A 19441-nucleotide genomic window follows, 5' to 3' on the forward strand; every position below is an offset into this window, starting at 1 on the left:
TATTGTACAAATAATAAAAATATTTTATTAATAAAAAGTTTTTCATAACCTTATTTATTATATACATACCAACGTCATCACAAAGCACAAATCATTTGATCATTAAAGTTTAAAGTTATATATTTCACTTTTATGTTATAGATTTTTCTTTTTTTATTCTATTGTGTAGTCTAAATAATCAATTGCTATCCTTGTTTATTTTTACATTTGTTTATTCATTGATATATAGTTATAATTAATATTAAATTTTTTTCATATATTGCAGTTTTATGAAATTTAATTAATTACTATACTAAATTACTCTTTTACATATATCTTTTCTAAGTTAGTTAACATTATTATGTTTTTTTCATAGTTTAATTTTTTTAGATTTTATATAATTTTCAGATTAAATTTTTCTTTTACACTTTCAATTTTCCAAAATTATTTTGGTTTTCAATATTATTATATTATATTTCCTTTTTATATTCATTTAGAATTATTAAAATATTCAATTTCTCTTTAACTTATAACTTGTGTTATATCTCTTGTATATTATAACTTTGTTAAATTTACTTAATTGTTATATTAAGTTTTTTTTTATATACATCTTTTCTGATTCAACATTTGTTAAGTTTCTTTTTTATAGTTTAATTTTTTTTTACATTTTTTTAACTTTTAGGTTAAACTGTTTTCTTATGCTTTTACTTTTCTACAAATTTCTTTTCATTTATAGTATTTTCATGTTATATTTGCTTTTTATGCTTTTATATTTATTCATTTATATATTAAAATATTAAATTCCTTCTATATATGTTGTATCTTTGTTAAATTTGAGTTATATGTTAGCATGTTAAATTCTTCTTTTTTTTATTTTAGATTTTTTAACTTTGAAATTAAATTCTTCTCTTATATTTTAATTTTAAAAAAGTTTCTTCAGTGTATAATAGTTTAATATATTGACTTTTTTTGTTAGTTGTTAGTTGATTAGATTTTCTTATTATATTTTCACATTTATATTTATTTATATTCATTACATTATATTATGATATATTTATATTATAATATAAATTCTTTTCTTATAACAGCTTGTTAAATTTATTGAATTAAATAATAATTTAGTGAATTATGTTATATAATTATGTGACTTTTTTCAATTAATATTATTAAGTTCTTTATATAGGAAAAAATTTCTTAAACTTCTAGGTTAAATTCTATTCTTTTAATTTTTAAAAATTTTTTCTAATTTATAGTAAAAATAATTGACATTTTTTATTATGTTTTCATATTTATGTATTATTTCTTCTTTTGAGTTACAATTTGTTAAATTTAGTATTTAAATTTTTATATTATATAATTACATTATATACATGATTCAGTTAATATTTATTAATTTCTTTGTTTGTAGTCTTTTTTTTTCTTTTTTTTTTTAGATTTCTTTAAGTTTTAGATTTAAATATTTTTCTATCCTTTTAATTTTCTAAAAATTTTTTTAATTGGTTGTCACATTTAAAAATTAAATGTTAAATTATTTTATATATACATTTTTTGATTCAATTATGATTTATATTGAGATTGGAACATTCAATTAAGATTTTTTTTACATTTATTTTTATTATCCAATTAATACATATATTAAAATCCTTTTGTGTGTCTTAAACTTTTTGAATATATATTTAATTGAAATATCCTAAATTTATATATTATATTAATTATTATTAATATAATTTTGTCAGATTTTATTGTCAAATGGATTTGATATTATGTTATATATTCCATTTTCTTATATTTTTGCTTTTTTCTTGAATCAATTAATATTTAATATTAAATTTTTTCTGCATGTTGGAAATTTTTTTAATTTTTTTGATTTATTTAATTTTTATTTACAAATATTTAAATTATTGTATAATTGAATTTTATTCAAGTTTTTTTTGATTTTATTAAGTAAAATATCTTTCAGTTTATCTTGTTTCAATCTCTTCTAAATTATGTTGAATTACTTTTTTATGCTTAAAATTTATTTAGATTTAATTGATCATTATATATAATTATCATTCAATCTTCTGTTAATTTTCCCTTATTTTCTTGATTTCTATGTTATTATTTCTTTACTTTTCACATTTATTAAATTTATTTAATTCAAAGATAAATTTCACTTATTGTTTATAGTTACTTTTATATTATAGTTCTTTTTTTATGTTTTAATTTTTATAAACATATTTATATTTTTTATTAAATTTCTTTGTTTTATTTTATTTTTATTTAATTATCTTTCATATTAAATTTTTTCTCTATGTTGTAACTTGTCTTATATAAGTAACTATGTTATTAAACTAAAGTTTAATAATTTTATTCCAAATTTTTATAATAATTACATTATATTTCTAATAGATAAATATTTATAGGATTTATATATAATTAATATTTATAATATGCTTTTTTTAATTTCAGGTACGATTTTAAATGAATAAATAAATAATATGCGCCAATCAGAAAGCAGCTAAATCGCAGTTACGAAACTGATCATTGCGCATCGCGGTGCGCATGGCGTCAGTTCACGTTTGAAAACCATGGTGAGTGGATGTGTCGACGGCTGTGGACGGCGTGAAATACGCAGTAAGTCATTCTTATTACATAAATTTATTAATTACTGTTAATTTCGTTTATTTTATAATCCATTAAAAATAATGATAACGAAATGAATTATTCTTTTGAGTTTCTTTCTTGTGGTTTTCTTCGATTGCTCACTTACTTGTTGCGTCATTGGTAGTATTTTCTGTCGAAATAATTCGAGATCGAATATTCCTTTATTTTAATTCAATTTGAATTTTTTACATTTATTTAGTTTTATGTTTTTGATATTTTAGTATGATTTTATGTATTTTTTTCGTTTGATTATAAATTTTGATATTCTTTTGCGCGAATTTGATATAGTCATAATAACTTTCGAAGGCGGGAAAATTTCCAATATGGACGCCATGTTTGTTCTTGATGACGCAGTAAAATTTGACATTTCATACGTATATATTTTTATTCTGTATTCTTGCATTATTAATGGCTTTTATTAAGTAATTCATAAAAAAATTTTATTCTACTTTTGAAGAAATTGAAAAAATTAAAAGTTTTTGAGAAATTTTGATAGTCTATTATTGGAAAACAAATTTTAAATTCTAATAACGAATATTTTATTGGATTTCGGATATTTATAAATATTTTTTATAAATCATTTTTATTCATAATTCATTATTCTTAAAAAAACAATAAAAAGAAATCGATAAGGAAAAAAAAAAATAACGAAAATATTGCTTTTACATCTCTTACCCTTATTTTATATTTATTTATATAAAAATATTGTACAAATAATAAAAATATTTTATTAATAAAAAGTTTTTCATAACCTTATTTATTATATACATACCAACGTCATCACAAAGCACAAATCATTTGATCATTAAAGTTTAAAGTTATATATTTCACTTTTATGTTATAGATTTTTCTTTTTTTATTCTATTGTGTAGTCTAAATAATCAATTGCTATCCTTGTTTATTTTTACATTTGTTTATTCATTGATATATAGTTATAATTAATATTAAATTTTTTTCATATATTGCAGTTTTATGAAATTTAATTAATTACTATACTAAATTACTCTTTTACATATATCTTTTCTAAGTTAGTTAACATTATTATGTTTTTTTCATAGTTTAATTTTTTTAGATTTTATATAATTTTCAGATTAAATTTTTCTTTTACACTTTCAATTTTCCAAAATTATTTTGGTTTTCAATATTATTATATTATATTTCCTTTTTATATTCATTTAGAATTATTAAAATATTCAATTTCTCTTTAACTTATAACTTGTGTTATATCTCTTGTATATTATAACTTTGTTAAATTTACTTAATTGTTATATTAAGTTTTTTTTTATATACATCTTTTCTGATTCAACATTTGTTAAGTTTCTTTTTTATAGTTTAATTTTTTTTTACATTTTTTTAACTTTTAGGTTAAACTGTTTTCTTATGCTTTTACTTTTCTACAAATTTCTTTTCATTTATAGTATTTTCATGTTATATTTGCTTTTTATGCTTTTATATTTATTCATTTATATATTAAAATATTAAATTCCTTCTATATATGTTGTATCTTTGTTAAATTTGAGTTATATGTTAGCATGTTAAATTCTTTTCTATTTTAGTATTTTTAGATTTCTTCAGCTTTGAAATTATATTCTTCTCTTATATTTTAATTTTAAAAAACTTTTTTCAGTGTATAATAGTTTAATATATTGACTTTTTTTGCTAGTTGTTAGTTGACATTTTCTTTTTATATTTTCACATTTATATTTATTTATATTCATTACATTATATTATGATATATTTATATTATAATATAAATTCTTTTCTTATAACAGCTTGTTAAATTTATTGAATTAAATAATAATTTAGTGAATTATGTTATATAATTATGTGACTTTTTTCAATTAATATTATTAAGTTCTTTATATAGGAAAAAATTTCTTAAACTTCTAGGTTAAATTCTATTCTTTTAATTTTTAAAAATTTTTTCTAATTTATAGTAAAAATAATTGACATTTTTTATTATGTTTTCATATTTATGTATTATTTCTTCTTTTGAGTTACAATTTGTTAAATTTAGTATTTAAATTTTTATATTATATAATTACATTATATACATGATTCAGTTAATATTTATTAATTTCTTTGTTTGTAGTCTTTTTTTTTCTTTTTTTTTTTAGATTTCTTTAAGTTTTAGATTTAAATATTTTTCTATCCTTTTAATTTTCTAAAAATTTTTTTAATTGGTTGTCACATTTAAAAATTAAATGTTAAATTATTTTATATATACATTTTTTGATTCAATTATGATTTATATTGAGATTGGAATATTCAATTAAGATTTTTTTTACATTTATTTTTATTATCCAATTAATACATATATTAAAATCCTTTTGTGTGTCTTAAACTTTTTGAATATATATTTAATTGTAATATCCTAAATTTATATATTATATTAATTATTATTAATATAATTTTGTCAGATTTTATTGTCAAATGGATTTGATATTATGTTATATATTCCATTTTCTTATATTTTTGCTTTTTTCTTGAATCAATTAATATTTAATATTAAATTTTTTCTGCATGTTGGAAATTTTTTTAATTTTTTTGATTTATTTAATTTTTATTTACAAGTATTTAAATTATTGTATAATTGAATTTTAATCAAGTTCTGTTGATCTTATTAAGTAAAATATCTTTCAGTTTATCCTTGTTTCAATCTCTTCTAAATTATGTTGAATTACTTTTTTATGCTTAAAATTTATTTAGATTTAAAAAATCATTATATATAATTATCAATCAATCTTCTTTTAATTTTCTCTTATTTTCTTGATTTCTATGTTATTATTTCTTTACTTTTCACATTTATTAAATTTATTTAATTCAAAGATAAATTTCACTTATTGTTTATAGTTACTTTTATATTATAGTTCTTTTTTTATGTTTTAATTTTTATAAACATATTTATATTTTTTATTAAATTTCTTTGTTTTATTTTATTTTTATTTAATTATCTTTCATATTAAATTTTTTCTCTATGTTGTAACTTGTCTTATATAAGTAACTATGTTACTAAACTAAAGTTTAATAATTTTATTCCAAATTTTTATAATAATTACATTATATTTCTAATAGATAAATATTTATAGGATTTATATATAATTAATATTTATAATATGCTTTTTTTAATTTCAGGTACGATTTTAAATGAATAAATAAATAATATGCGCCAATCAGAAAGCAGCTAAATCGCAGTTACGAAACTGATCATTGCGCATCGCGGTGCGCATGGCGTCAGTTCACGTTTGAAAACCATGGTGAGTGGATGTGTCGACGGCTGTGGACGGCGTGAAATACGCAGTAAGTCATTCTTATTACATAAATTTATTAATTACTGTTAATTTCGTTTATTTTATAATCCATTAAAAATAATGATAACGAAATGAATTATTCTTTTGAGTTTCTTCATGTGGTTTTCTTCGATTGCTCACTTACTTGTTGCGTCATTGGTAGTATTTTCTGTCGAAATAATTCGAGATAGAATATTCCTTTATTTTAATTCAATTTGAATTTTTTACATTTATTTAGTTTTATGTTTTTGATATTTTAGTATGATTTTATGTATTTTTTTCGTTTGATTATAAATTTTGATATTCTTTTGCGCGAATTTGATATAGTCATAATAACTTTCGAAGGCGGGAAAATTTCCAATATGGACGCCATGTTTGTTCTTGATGACGCAGTAAAATTTGACATTTCATACGTATATATTTTTATTCTGTATTCTTGCATTATTAATGGCTTTTATTAAGTAATTCATAAAAAAATTTTATTCTACTTTTGAAGAAATTGAAAAAATTAAAAGTTTTTGAGAAATTTTGATAGTCTATTATTGGAAAACAAATTTTAAATTCTAATAACGAATATTTTATTGGATTTCGGATATTTATAAATATTTTTTATAAATCATTTTTATTCATAATTCATTATTCTTAAAAAAACAATAAAAAGAAATCGATAAGGAAAAAAAAAAATAACGAAAATATTGCTTTTACATCTCTTACCCTTATTTTATATTTATTTATATAAAAATATTGTACAAATAATAAAAATATTTTATTAATAAAAAGTTTTTCATAACCTTATTTATTATATACATACCAACGTCATCACAAAGCACAAATCATTTGATCATTAAAGTTTAAAGTTATATATTTCACTTTTATGTTATAGATTTTTCTTTTTTTATTCTATTGTGTAGTCTAAATAATCAATTGCTATCCTTGTTTATTTTTACATTTGTTTATTCATTGATATATAGTTATAATTAATATTAAATTTTTTTCATATATTGCAGTTTTATGAAATTTAATTAATTACTATACTAAATTACTCTTTTACATATATCTTTTCTAAGTTAGTTAACATTGTTATGTTTTTTTCATAGTTTAATTTTTTTAGATTTTATATAATTTTCAGATTAAATTTTTCTTTTACACTTTCAATTTTCCAAAATTATTTTGGTTTTCAATATTATTATATTATATTTCCTTTTTATATTCATTTAGAATTATTAAAATATTCAGTTTCTCTTTAACTTATAACTTGTGTTATATCTCTTGTATATTATAACTTTGTTAAATTTACTTAATTGTTATATTAAGTTTTTTTTTATATACATCTTTTCTGATTCAACATTTGTTAAGTTTCTTTTTTATAGTTTAATTTTTTTTACATTTTTTTAACTTTTAGGTTAAACTGTTTTCTTATGCTTTTACTTTTCTACAAATTTCTTTTCATTTATAGTATTTTCATGTTATATTTGCTTTTTATGCTTTTATATTTATTCATTTATATATTAAAATATTAAATTCCTTCTATATATGTTGTATCTTTGTTAAATTTGAGTTATATGTTAGCATGTTAAATTCTTCTTTTTTATTTTAGATTTTTTTAACTTTGAAATTAAATTCTTCTCTTATATTTTAATTTTAAAAAACTTTCTTCAATGTATAATAGTTTAATATATTGACTTTTTTTGTTAGTTGTTAGTTGATTAGATTTTCTTATTATATTTTCACATTTATATTTATTTATATTCATTACATTATATTATGATATATTTATATTATAATATAAATTCTTTTCTTATAACAGCTTGTTAAATTTATTGAATTAAATAATAATTTAGTGAATTATGTTATATAATTATGTGACTTTTTTCAATTAATATTATTAAGTTCTTTATATAGGAAAAAATTTCTTAAACTTCTAGGTTAAATTCTATTCTTTTAATTTTTAAAAATTTTTTCTAATTTATAGTAAAAATAATTGACATTTTTTATTATGTTTTCATATTTATGTATTATTTCTTCTTTTGAGTTACAATTTGTTAAATTTAGTATTTAAATTTTTATATTATATAATTACATTATATACATGATTCAGTTAATATTTATTAATTTCTTTGTTTGTAGTCTTTTTTTTTCTTTTTTTTTTTAGATTTCTTTAAGTTTTAGATTTAAATATTTTTCTATCCTTTTAATTTTCTAAAAATTTTTTTAATTGGTTGTCACATTTAAAAATTAAATGTTAAATTATTTTATATATACATTTTTTGATTCAATTATGATTTATATTGAGATTGGAATATTCAATTAAGATTTTTTTTACATTTATTTTTATTATCCAATTAATACATATATTAAAATCCTTTTGTGTGTCTTAAACTTTTTGAATATATATTTAATTTATATCCTAAATTTATATATTATATTAATTATTATTAATATAATTTTGTCAGATTTTATTGTCAAATGGATTTGATATTATGTTATATATTCCATTTTCTTATATTTTTGCTTTTTTCTTGAATCAATTAATATTTAATATTAAATTTTTTTCTGCATGTTGGAAATTTTTTTAATTTTTTTGATTTATTTAATTTTTATTTGCAAGTATTTAAATTATTGTATAATTGAATTTTAATCAAGTTCTGTTGATCTTATTAAGTAAAATATCTTTCAGTTTATCCTTTTTCAATCTCTTCTAAATTATGTTGAATTACTTTTTTATGCTTAAAATTTATTTAGATTTAAAAAATCATTATAATTATCAATCAATCTTCTTTTAATTTTCTCTTATTTTCTTGATTTCTATGTTATTATTTCTTTACTTTTCACATTTATTAAATTTATTTAATTCAAAGATAAATTTCACTTATTGTTTATAGTTACTTTTATATTATAGTTCTTTTTTTATGTTTTAATTTTTATAAACATATTTATATTTTTTATTAAATTTCTTTGTTTTATTTTATTTTTATTTAATTATCTTTCATATTAAATTTTTTCTCTATGTTGTAACTTGTCTTATATAAGTAACTATGTTACTAAACTAAAGTTTAATAATTTTATTCCAAATTTTTATAATAATTACATTATATTTCTAATAGATAAATATTTATAGGATTTATATATAATTAATATTTATAATATGCTTTTTTTAATTTCAGGTACGATTTTAAATGAATAAATAAATAATATGCGCCAATCAGAAAGCAGCTAAATCGCAGTTACGAAGTGGACCATTGCGCATCGCGGTGCGCACGGCGTCAGTCTACGGTTGAAAATCATGGTGAGTGGATGTGTTGTCGACGTGGGAAATACGCAGTAAGTTATTCTTGTTATATAAATTTATTAATTACTCTTAATTTCGTTTATTTCATAATCCATTGAAAATAGTAATAACGAAATGAATTATTGTTTTGAGTTTCTTTATGCGGTTTTCTTCGATTGCTCACTTACTTGTTGCGTCATTAGTCGTTTTTTGTGTCGAAATATTTGGAGATCGAATATTGCTTTATTTTAATTGAATTTGTATTTTATACATTTATTTAGTTTTATATTCTTGATATTTTAGTATGATTTTATGTATTTTCTTCGTTTGATTAAAAATTTTGATGTTCTTTTGCGCGAATTTGATATAGTCATAATAGCTTTCGAAGGCGGGAAAATTTCCAATATGGACGCCATGTTTGTTCTTGATGACGCAGTAAAATTTGACATTTCATACGTATATATTTTTATTCTGTATTCTTGCATTATTAGTGGTTTTTATTAAGTAATTCATATAAAAATTTTATTCTATTTAGAAGAAATTGAAGAAATTAAAAGTTTATGAGAAATTTTGGTAATCTATTATTAGAAAACAAATTTTAAATTTTAATAACGAATAGTTTGTTGGATTTCGGGTATTTATAATTATTTTTTATAAATATTTCTTATTCATAATTCATTATTTTTTAAGAAAGAGTAAAAAGAAAGTCTCGATAAGGAAAAAAAAAAATATCGAAAACATTGCTTTTACATTGCTCTTATCCTTTACTAATTTAATATTAATTTCAGAAAATATTTGTGACTGCGTGCAATGCAGTTAATAGAGTCAGTGTTTGTTCGTTATAGTATTTTTAGTATTTTTTATGAATACAGTGGTCTAATTAAATTAAATTATAGGAGTCAAACGCGAAAGTAGAGTCAGTGTTTGCTCGCCGATATAAGTTCATAATTTACACGGTTATGTGCTATTAGTTTCATATTTTTATTTATTGAATTTGTTTTTATGGATATTCGATAAAAAATATTATTGTACGAAGAATAGTATCAAGCATGCAAAAAGGTAACAATCTTTTATTCTATTTAAGTTTTTAAATTTTAAATTTTTAAATTTTATCTTGTTAAAAATTAATTAGAATTTCAATATAATTCCATTCAATGTCATTATTATATGTATATTATATTAATAATTTCTTTTTTCTTTATTTCAATTTTTTTAAAATAATTAAAACATATTTTAAACTCTTTTATCCTTTTGTTTTATCATAGATTTCTATCAACTTTCACATTCTCCTATATTTTCTCGATGACTTTTGGATTATAGCAGCAATAGACATTCGTCGCATCATTTGGTAAGTCGTATGCATTTCAATTCCTTTAGTCATTCAATCATATAATCGAAAAGAACAAAAAATTCTAATCGATACGGATGATTGGTTGTAAAATTTTGCACGAGTAGGAATATTTTCAATTTTTTAATAAATAGACCTAAATAAATATTTGAATTTTAAAATTTCACTTAAATCAGACATTATAGCAGATATTATATGTTATTATTTTTAGGTTAGATTAGGCAATAAAAAAACATTTAATTTTTATAGATTTTATAGATTTATATTTTATTTTAGATTTAATTTTAGAGTAATTAAGATTTAAAGTTATATATGAGTTAACATTTATGTAAATTAATATGATTTAGATTATATAATATAAATATTTTAATAAATAGGTCAAAAATTTTAGATAGAGTATTTTTAACTATAATTAAATTTAAGGATTAGCAAACTTTTTTTAAGTAAAAATTTTAGAAAATATAAAAATGATAATAATAATAAAATTAATTGTATTATTATTATCTTATAAAAAAAATAATTCTCTATCCTAAAAGGAAATAATTCAAATATTCGGTAATTCTATGACATTTAATAACTTTTCCCAAATTTTTTAAAACTGGGAATCAGTAAAAGAACAATACTTATTTGGGAAGTACGTATTACTTAGATTATAACTAGATGGCGCAAAGAATACGTTGGTCGATAAAACATGCGGTGTAAAATTCCGTAAGATGTCACGTCAATTCCATTCCTCTTATGTGGTTATACTCTACACATTAATAACGAATAGCATATTAATGGAAGAAGTGTAATCTTCTATAATAATGAACAAAATGTTAATTTATTTGGATAAAAACAATTTCAAATTTATTCTTTACTATTTTTTTGTAAATACATTTCCAAGCTACGAGCTTGTAACGAATAAATATCACGTTACTTTTATCCTATATTTTTAATAATCAATTGTGCTTTCGAAATGTTAGAATTATTCGATTACGTTATAACGAAATAAATTACTAAATATGTTTATTCATAAATATTTAAACATCTTTTTTCGATTTTACGTCGTAGCTATAAATATTCGCGAAATATAAGAATTGAAAAAATTTAAAAGTTACGGTACCAGAAAAAAACGAAAAGATTGAGAAAATTCAACGAACGACCAATTATTAATTGGGTGAAAATTGAGGGATGAAAATTGAGTTTCTCGCGAGTTTGTCGAATAAATAGGAACTGTTTCGTTCTCGTTGATTTGTTTCGTTCCACTCGAGCAATTACTTCATACTACCGTGAATAAGAATAGAAATGGATTCAAATAAGATCGAAGAATCGATACAGACCGATCTTTCGATTTTATGGATAATAAAATCTCTCATTTGTTATACGACGTAGGATTTTTTTTTTTTTATAGATGCATAGTGCTCGTTTGCCGATGAATTATAATTGCGAATGATTTAATCGCGTACATATTAATGCTACGAATTTCAACAATCGCCAACAGTACTGTGAAAGAGAAGATCGTTTCGCATATCGTAGAATAACAATGAATTAAATATAGAATCGATTTGTAGTAGATTTTTCATAAAAAAAACGCCATAAAGTTGTTTCGCAAACCCTTGGAAAAAAAGAATCGCGATTGAATTAAAATAGTAAGTCAAAAAATTACGAAGGTTTTATTCGTGACTTTTGGCTTATATTCTACATATATATCATGACGTGTTTTCCCCACATCATAAATTGAATATTCGAACGTAATTTAGCTAAATAAAATTTATCAAACGAATATATCGATATTTTAAAAAACCGATTTAAAAATCGTTTAGAAAAAAATTAAAACGCACGAGACATAAAATGTTTAATTCTAAAGCAAAATATTTACGATATATTATCGGTATATTGGAATACAGTATATAGAATACGCGTGAGAAAATAAACGAACGATTTTTTTCGCTCGATTTCCCATTATTACCGTATACGCGAGAGAACTCGAAAGGGAAAGGTCTGTCGAAATCTGAAAGAATTTTTCCGACGTGTGCGCTTCGAGAAATTCTCCATCTTCGTTTGTCCCGTTATAAATCGTCGACAGTTGCCACACAGTTGTATCTCATCTGCGTTTACTTCCCGTAATGTCTTACCGACACGTTCCGCTTATATTGGAAAATCAATCACGATCATAAACCCGGAAAATACATTTGACACGTTCATTTAAGTGTCGTCGTCGTGGCTGTACTCGACTCTACTCGGCATTCCGATCCACGAGTGAAAAATATTTTCAAATATCATATATCGCAAGTTGAAAGATCAGTTCCTCTGTATATGAAAAAAGAAAAAATCGATCTATTTGTATAGATTTGTAGATTTCCAAAAAGTTGCCAACGATATTTTATACAATATATTTTATGCTTTATTTCTATCGTTTATTTCTATACGCATCTTTCAAATTTGATCGTAATTTAATTACCGATACATGCAAAACGCTTTATTATTATTAGCGAACAGATAAAATATTTCGTATACGAAAATCCTGTACGTGTATATATCGCGAAAAGGAATAAAATAGACGCGCTCATAAAGTTGCAAAAATTCAAAAATTCGCGCATTCTTTTCCCTCGCGATAGAATCGAACCGTGTTAAACGTGTTAAACTTATAAATCGAAGAACGAAAATGTATATCTACCATCTGCGCTGCTCAACATTTTCAGTTTATATAGCCTGACTTCGCTTCTATATGTTGAGATTTCCTGAAGTACGTGACTAGCCCGCTAACAGAGTTTCTCGCGTGAAACGTATTTTCGGATGCTCGCCTATCTTAAGATCATACGTGTACCTACGTCTTGCATCGATCGACTAAACGTTGAGAAAAATTCGTTTCGAAATTCGATATCGAAAATCTGGATGAATTTCATTTTATACGATTCACCCTAATCTTCTTATCAAATATTGTATAAATATATAAAAATGAATTATTCGTTATATCGCCTTTTAAGAATTAATTATCATTTCAATATAATAGAATAAATGGAATTGTCACTCTTTATAGGAAAATCATTAGCCTGGTTGCATCGTAACAATAGGTGTCAAAAAAATAAAAACACTCGTGACGATGCATTGTCCATCACGAAGTAATGGACCGTATAATAAATGCATTAGCGTTTTGATAAATGATAAAACTGTCGTTGAAATAAAAACGGAGATTGCTAAAATAATAAAATTTTAAAATTAATACTGGCAGATAAGCTCAAGATTCTTAAGATTTTTTTTTTAATTTAAGCTAATACTAAGCGGTGCAACAACGATACGACGAGGATAGGAAAATCATTAATTCAAAATTCTCGATCGCTTCTTTCTCCAAATAAAAATTATTTTTATCATTTTTATACGACCAAAGATAGTTAGGAAGCGTGCACGATTTAATTACGGCTACATCAGAATCTACTTTGCGTTAAAATCAAAAGCTAGTTCGTAATTAATTCGAGCATCTTTGTGGTTGCGAGCACGCGAAATTGCGCGAGAATAGTTGGTAACTTCCGCGAATCTTGCGAAAATATTAGCATGCTGTCTTCGTAATATTATTTATCTCAATTCTGTTTATCGTTCAAGTCTGCCGTTACAAATTGCCATTATTTCGATTATTTGTGAGAATCGAGAAACAAGGCAATTTATATAAGTTTGATCCGTTAACGCGTAGCGTTGAAACGTATCTATATATGCGTACCAATTATGTAATACATATACATATGCATACTACGCGACGTAGGCAAATATTATTTCGCTTGGCAAAAATAAACATCGAGCATACACACTTTGCCAATATTCACGATTGGACAAACCTATTTAATCGATCCCTGTCAGTTTCAATTATTTTTTTAGGAGTAAATACGATTCAACTACCGTTAATAAAAATGAAACCAATAATTCGTTATACCTCGTAAATTCGCTAAATATTTATTAGGTTCTCGATATCGCTACAGTTTCCCGTTTCGCGTTTCAATCAAAAATTTATGAAATATCACGACCGTTTCGTCCGTGTTTACGACGAAACGTTATCTCCGTTTTTAATCCGTTCGGATCACACATTCTTCTCGCGTTTCCCCCGTCAACGATTAATTTCCGTTCGATTCTTTTCCATCGTATCATATATACACGCGAAATCTGTAAAAATGTGTAACCCAACGACGCTTAATCCTCTGCGATACAACTTTCGTTCCATTGTTTTTCGATTTTTCGTTATATCGTTCCGTGCCCTTGGCAACTCGGGACAATTCGTGCCGCTTTTTCATCTTTTTATTTTTCACGCATTCAGAATTTTGTTTCGAGACGTAACAAAATACCAATGTGATATCCGTTCCGAAATAATCGTATCGCCATCCTCGTTTCTTTGTTCGAAATTGACCGCAAAATCCGAGAAGTCGTAAATTCGTTGAACGACAAAGCGAGACGACCGTCCTTACGATTTGCCGCTATCTTCTCTCGTTTCGTTTTCATTCGATTATTTCGGTCATTGAAGCCAACAATGGCAAGCGAAACGTAACGAGTGTCCGACCGGTGGTGAGCGATAAGATTACTTCCGAATAACACTTTGTAATTCGAAAGTTAAATGATCGGAACGTGAAACGTAACGATCATTTGTTCTTCGTTGAAATATATCTTCCTTTCGATAATTGACCGAAACGACGAATCGCCGTGCCAAAGAACGCGTTTGTTTCTGATAAATTTTCTAAAAAAAGAAAAAAAAAATGAACGCGATATGCTTTCAGTTTCACGATACATCGATAAACTGAGTATTATTATCTCGAAGGAAAGAGATGCGACGCACGAAACCGTAGAAAGAACGGTTCGAATTATATATCGGTGGTTGAAAAATTCTTCTTTCGTTGCACGTAAATTTAGAAAAATTACGGTATTTCGAATCGAGGTAACGAACCAAATTAAGTTTCGAATACTCGATCTGGTTGAAATTTCGTTATCGCAATCATAAAATACGCATTTAAATTCTTCAACGATACTCGTTCACTTTTACAATCGTTTTCACGAACAAACGCGTATCTCGATACGAGTATACGATGACGCGACAAAATGATAAATCGTTACGTCGTTTTTGCAAAATACTTTTCCATAGTTTTCGCATAATTTTAACGGATTTTTGCCGATAAAACGAGAAAGGAAAGAGGAGTGAGGGGAACAGAGGTAATGGCGAGAGCGCTAAAACAAGAGAGGGAAATTAGAGGGACGATAAATCGGTCCACTGAGACGACGGTGCCGAGCAAGCTTCCAAGGGAACTGTTCCGATCCCGGTATAATTAAGCTATAACGGTTTCGTCCATTGTCTTTCGATGTCAATCGCGAACACGTGCACCTTCGAAACTACGAACTGCGAGTTCGAAAGAAACTGCGCATCTATCGGTTACGACACGAGGAGAAAAGTCAGAATCGGTTGATACACCGTGCAATCGAGTTTCAACGATAATTCCAAATTTAGAAAAAGAAAATTTAGTTTTAATTAATTTAAACACGCTTTATATCGAACGGAAGTTGGAGAAATAATTCTGATTAGTTGGCATCGAACGAATCCTCATCCTCGATATCGTGGCGAAGAGCGTCGAATTAGATTTGAGAAAAGAAGCTACGGAAAAGAGGATGAAAGTTTCCGTGAAATGTCGGATGGTGGAATTTGGCGTGGTTGCGTTGAAACTTATATCGAAGTTGGATTAGTTCGGTGTATATACGATTCGAGGAGTAAAAGAACTTGGAAGACGCGTATCCGCGTACATATTCTTGAATAAAGGATTTCGAGGGATCGAAATCGCTTCGTCGCAATTTGAAAAAGATTCCGGAAAGACATTGGTCAAGATCGAAATAAATGGTCTTCGCGATAGAAGATGGAAGAGAGACGTTAACTCAACCGAGAGGGATAGTATTCGTAGTTTTATTCCGATGTGGGGGCTCACGTTCGATCGTGGAAGAACAAGAGGGGATGGGGGAATAGCTCGAGACGTAGAACTGGTTCGATTCGCCGAAAAAAGAAAAATATACCTGCTGTTTTTTCGCTAGTTTGCGCACGTACGTGATAATTTCGAACGAAACGGAAACGTGTAATAATATAATCGTAATACGCGAGCATACAACAAATTTTATTCAATCTCATTGTTAATTACGTAACAAGAGATAATAAAGTTTATTCCGCGATTCATAAATATCTTTCTCTCTTTCTTTTTGAGAAGCTCGTCGTTACATCGAATACATCTGGAATCGAGTTGATAGCCTATATATATATATATATATCGAACAGGACTCGGATATTTTATGGAACGGTTGAGTGGTAATGAAGGTGTTTACATGCAGACAAGAAGGCGTCTCGCCGAGCCGTAGGTAATTAGGACAGCCGCGTCTACCTACGCGATAGGCATTGCCAGAGGTAAATGTGGACGGGTGCGCGTTATTTCCGGAGCTTCCACTCTTCTAATGTACCGGCGTAATTAGCGTTATCCGATCTCCGGACAAAGAAGAGTTACTCTCGTTTATAGAAACGCGGCGAAAAAGTAGCGGAGACAAAGATACTCGAGGGAGTACGACGAATTCGTTTTTTTTTTCTTTTCTTTTTTTTTTTTTTTTTTTTTTAGCAATGAAATCTGTGTCTATAGGCCACGATTTGCCGATCGAAATGAAAATGATGATGATGATGATGATGATGATGATGGTTAAGAGAAAATTTGCGAATTTTCGTTTTCTTTAAGGGTATATATAAGGTAAATATAAGGTGAAAGGTCTTTTCTCTACGACTCCGTTACGGAACGGAAACTTTTCTCCATGACATGAAATAGGGAACTGTTGGTTCGAAATGGTTTACTCGTTGATACGGAAAAGCTGGATAGTATCTGGATAGGCAGCCAAGATATTTAAGGAGCCGATTCCGAACTCTTGGTTCCGTTAGCTCGTTAAAGTCTCGCTTCTCTTCCTAGAGAAAAAGATTTCTTCCAAGTGGCCGACTATAAACGACCACCGACTTCAACTGTCCAATTGTACGCGTTCCGATAATGCGCTTCGCGCCTAGCCAATCTCACCGACGACGACGACATAATTCACGGTTCACCATCATTCTTCGTTTCTAGAAAAATAATTCTATTTAGATTTGAATATTATTCGAATTCGACGTCGAATCGTTTCGGTTTTTTTTTTTTTTTTTTCTTAAGAGAGAAATACCGATTGAATTATCTGACTGAACTGAAAAAAACGTTTGATGCATCCAAGATTTATCCAAAAAAGAATAATTTGATCGAGACGTTCGATCGTTGACAAAATACTCGAATAAAATCCTTCTTCTTATCGTCGTAGTAATAAACTGTAAAGAATCTTAAAATATCGATGTTTCTTATTGATATATATCTTGTGTACTCGAAGACTAAATTTATGTAATGTTATTACACTGGTGGGAATCGCAATATCGATAAAGTTTCGGGATTGTTTTTGGAAACGTGCCTCTGAAGGTAAAATGGTTCAAGATTGAAAATTGAAGCTTTTATTACATATATATATATATATATATGTTACGACATTGAAGAGAACGGCACAGTTTTCTAAGCAACGTATATGCTCCTATTGTTATCCTTATTGCTGAAACGTCGAATAAGGGACAGCAGGTTGGAACCGAGATTATATTAGCTATATCGCGTATAGTTATCTTATCTCGAGCGAGAAAGTTCGAAAACCAGGAATGCGGAAACGTAGGGGTTTCATACGATCCAAGGGAGTTTGCGTTAATATTTACCGTCATTCGATGAAACATCGTTCCACGGATAAATCTGTTCGAATGATATCGATCGCGTTAATTTATCTTTCTTCTCTCTCGCGTTATAATATGACTGGAACGCGAAGATGAAATTTCGCGAGATTCGAAACGAAGGTGAAACGAAAATTATTGGCGATTGTTCCGCTTTAAGTATCACCTCGCATTAGCGAGCGACGAGAAGGCGGACAATTTAAATTATAGGTATGCTCGACCGAGACTGCTCTCTCTTATCGCATTAACGCGAGAATACCGTAAAATGCACAAGGTAAAGTAGCACGCCAACCAACAACTTGCAACGTAACCGTGTTCATTACGAAGAAAGATCTCGCCGAATTTCCCATTTACATTCCACCATCGTGTGCGACTCTTGGCACGGACGGTTATGCGCTCTTCTATTCACCCCCTTCCCTCCTGGATTAACTTATTTCCTCGTAATCGTGTATCGTCTCTCGATAAAAATTCTTGCCATTCTTGCTTTCAAACGAATAATTTTTAAGCCTACTAACAATGCACTTTTTCCTTCTTCGATATATTTCTATTTCTCGAAGTAGAAATCCTCTGATCAAATCTATCGTACTTTAAAAATTATTACGCGTTATTGCAATTTGCAAAAATTTCTTTCCTAATTTTAACCGTATTTTCGATCGTATCGTATCCGGGAGCAACGAGCGCGGTTCCACTTGAAGCGTTATTTTATACTTGGTCGCGCCAAATGTTGCATATAATCTCGTTAAATTTGATGTGAAAACGTTCGTTGTAAACTTTACGCGGAATCGAACTGTTTTATTATTTAAATAACATAAGCGTGAAACGAATACGATTTCTTTAAAAAAGAAAGTAAAATTGTATCGTTTGATAGAAATAATTTAAGATAGAAAAACTATTACGTTCGTTTAAAAATATCAATATGGTCGATGTACCATCGTTTGGACGAACGTTTAATCGAAATACCGAAATACGCTTCGTAATAAAAATGCTTTCTAAAATTAATACTTTCTTTTCCCGATTTTCATCTATTGATCGGTCTACGCGAGTAATACGTAGTGCTACGAGGTTGTACGTATCTTTCTCGCAAATTCGATAGCCAGGAAAAATTAATTTTTTCTCGAATATAAATGTTTATATCGTAGTAAAAAATTTAT

The 19441-nt window shown here is 25.6% G+C and overlaps 1 protein-coding gene across 5 annotated transcripts in view; it reads left to right on the top strand.

The window, feature by feature from the left end:
- Nucleotides 1–2430: 2430 nt before the first annotated feature.
- Nucleotides 2431–19441, top strand: part of LOC100870293 (neurotrimin) — a 97675-nt gene continuing 80664 nt past the window's right edge. For 4 of the 5 annotated variants that reach the window (XM_086912350.1, XM_086912349.1, XM_086912348.1 and 1 more), the window contains exons 1-5: nt 2431–2595; nt 5761–5925; nt 9080–9236; nt 10080–10242; nt 10449–10531. The gene's annotated coding sequence lies outside the window, so the exon portion shown is untranslated. Of the gene's footprint in view, nt 2596–5760; nt 5926–9079; nt 9237–9971; nt 10243–10448; nt 10532–19441 lie in introns of those variants that run through there. The other variant, XM_086912347.1, reaches the window with a different exon arrangement.

The sequence above is a fragment of the Apis florea genome, unplaced genomic scaffold (genome assembly GCF_048593485.1).
Source record: "Apis florea isolate Af1SG1 unplaced genomic scaffold, ASM4859348v1 contig_3387_pilon, whole genome shotgun sequence".
NCBI lineage: Eukaryota > Metazoa > Arthropoda > Insecta > Hymenoptera > Apidae > Apis > Apis florea.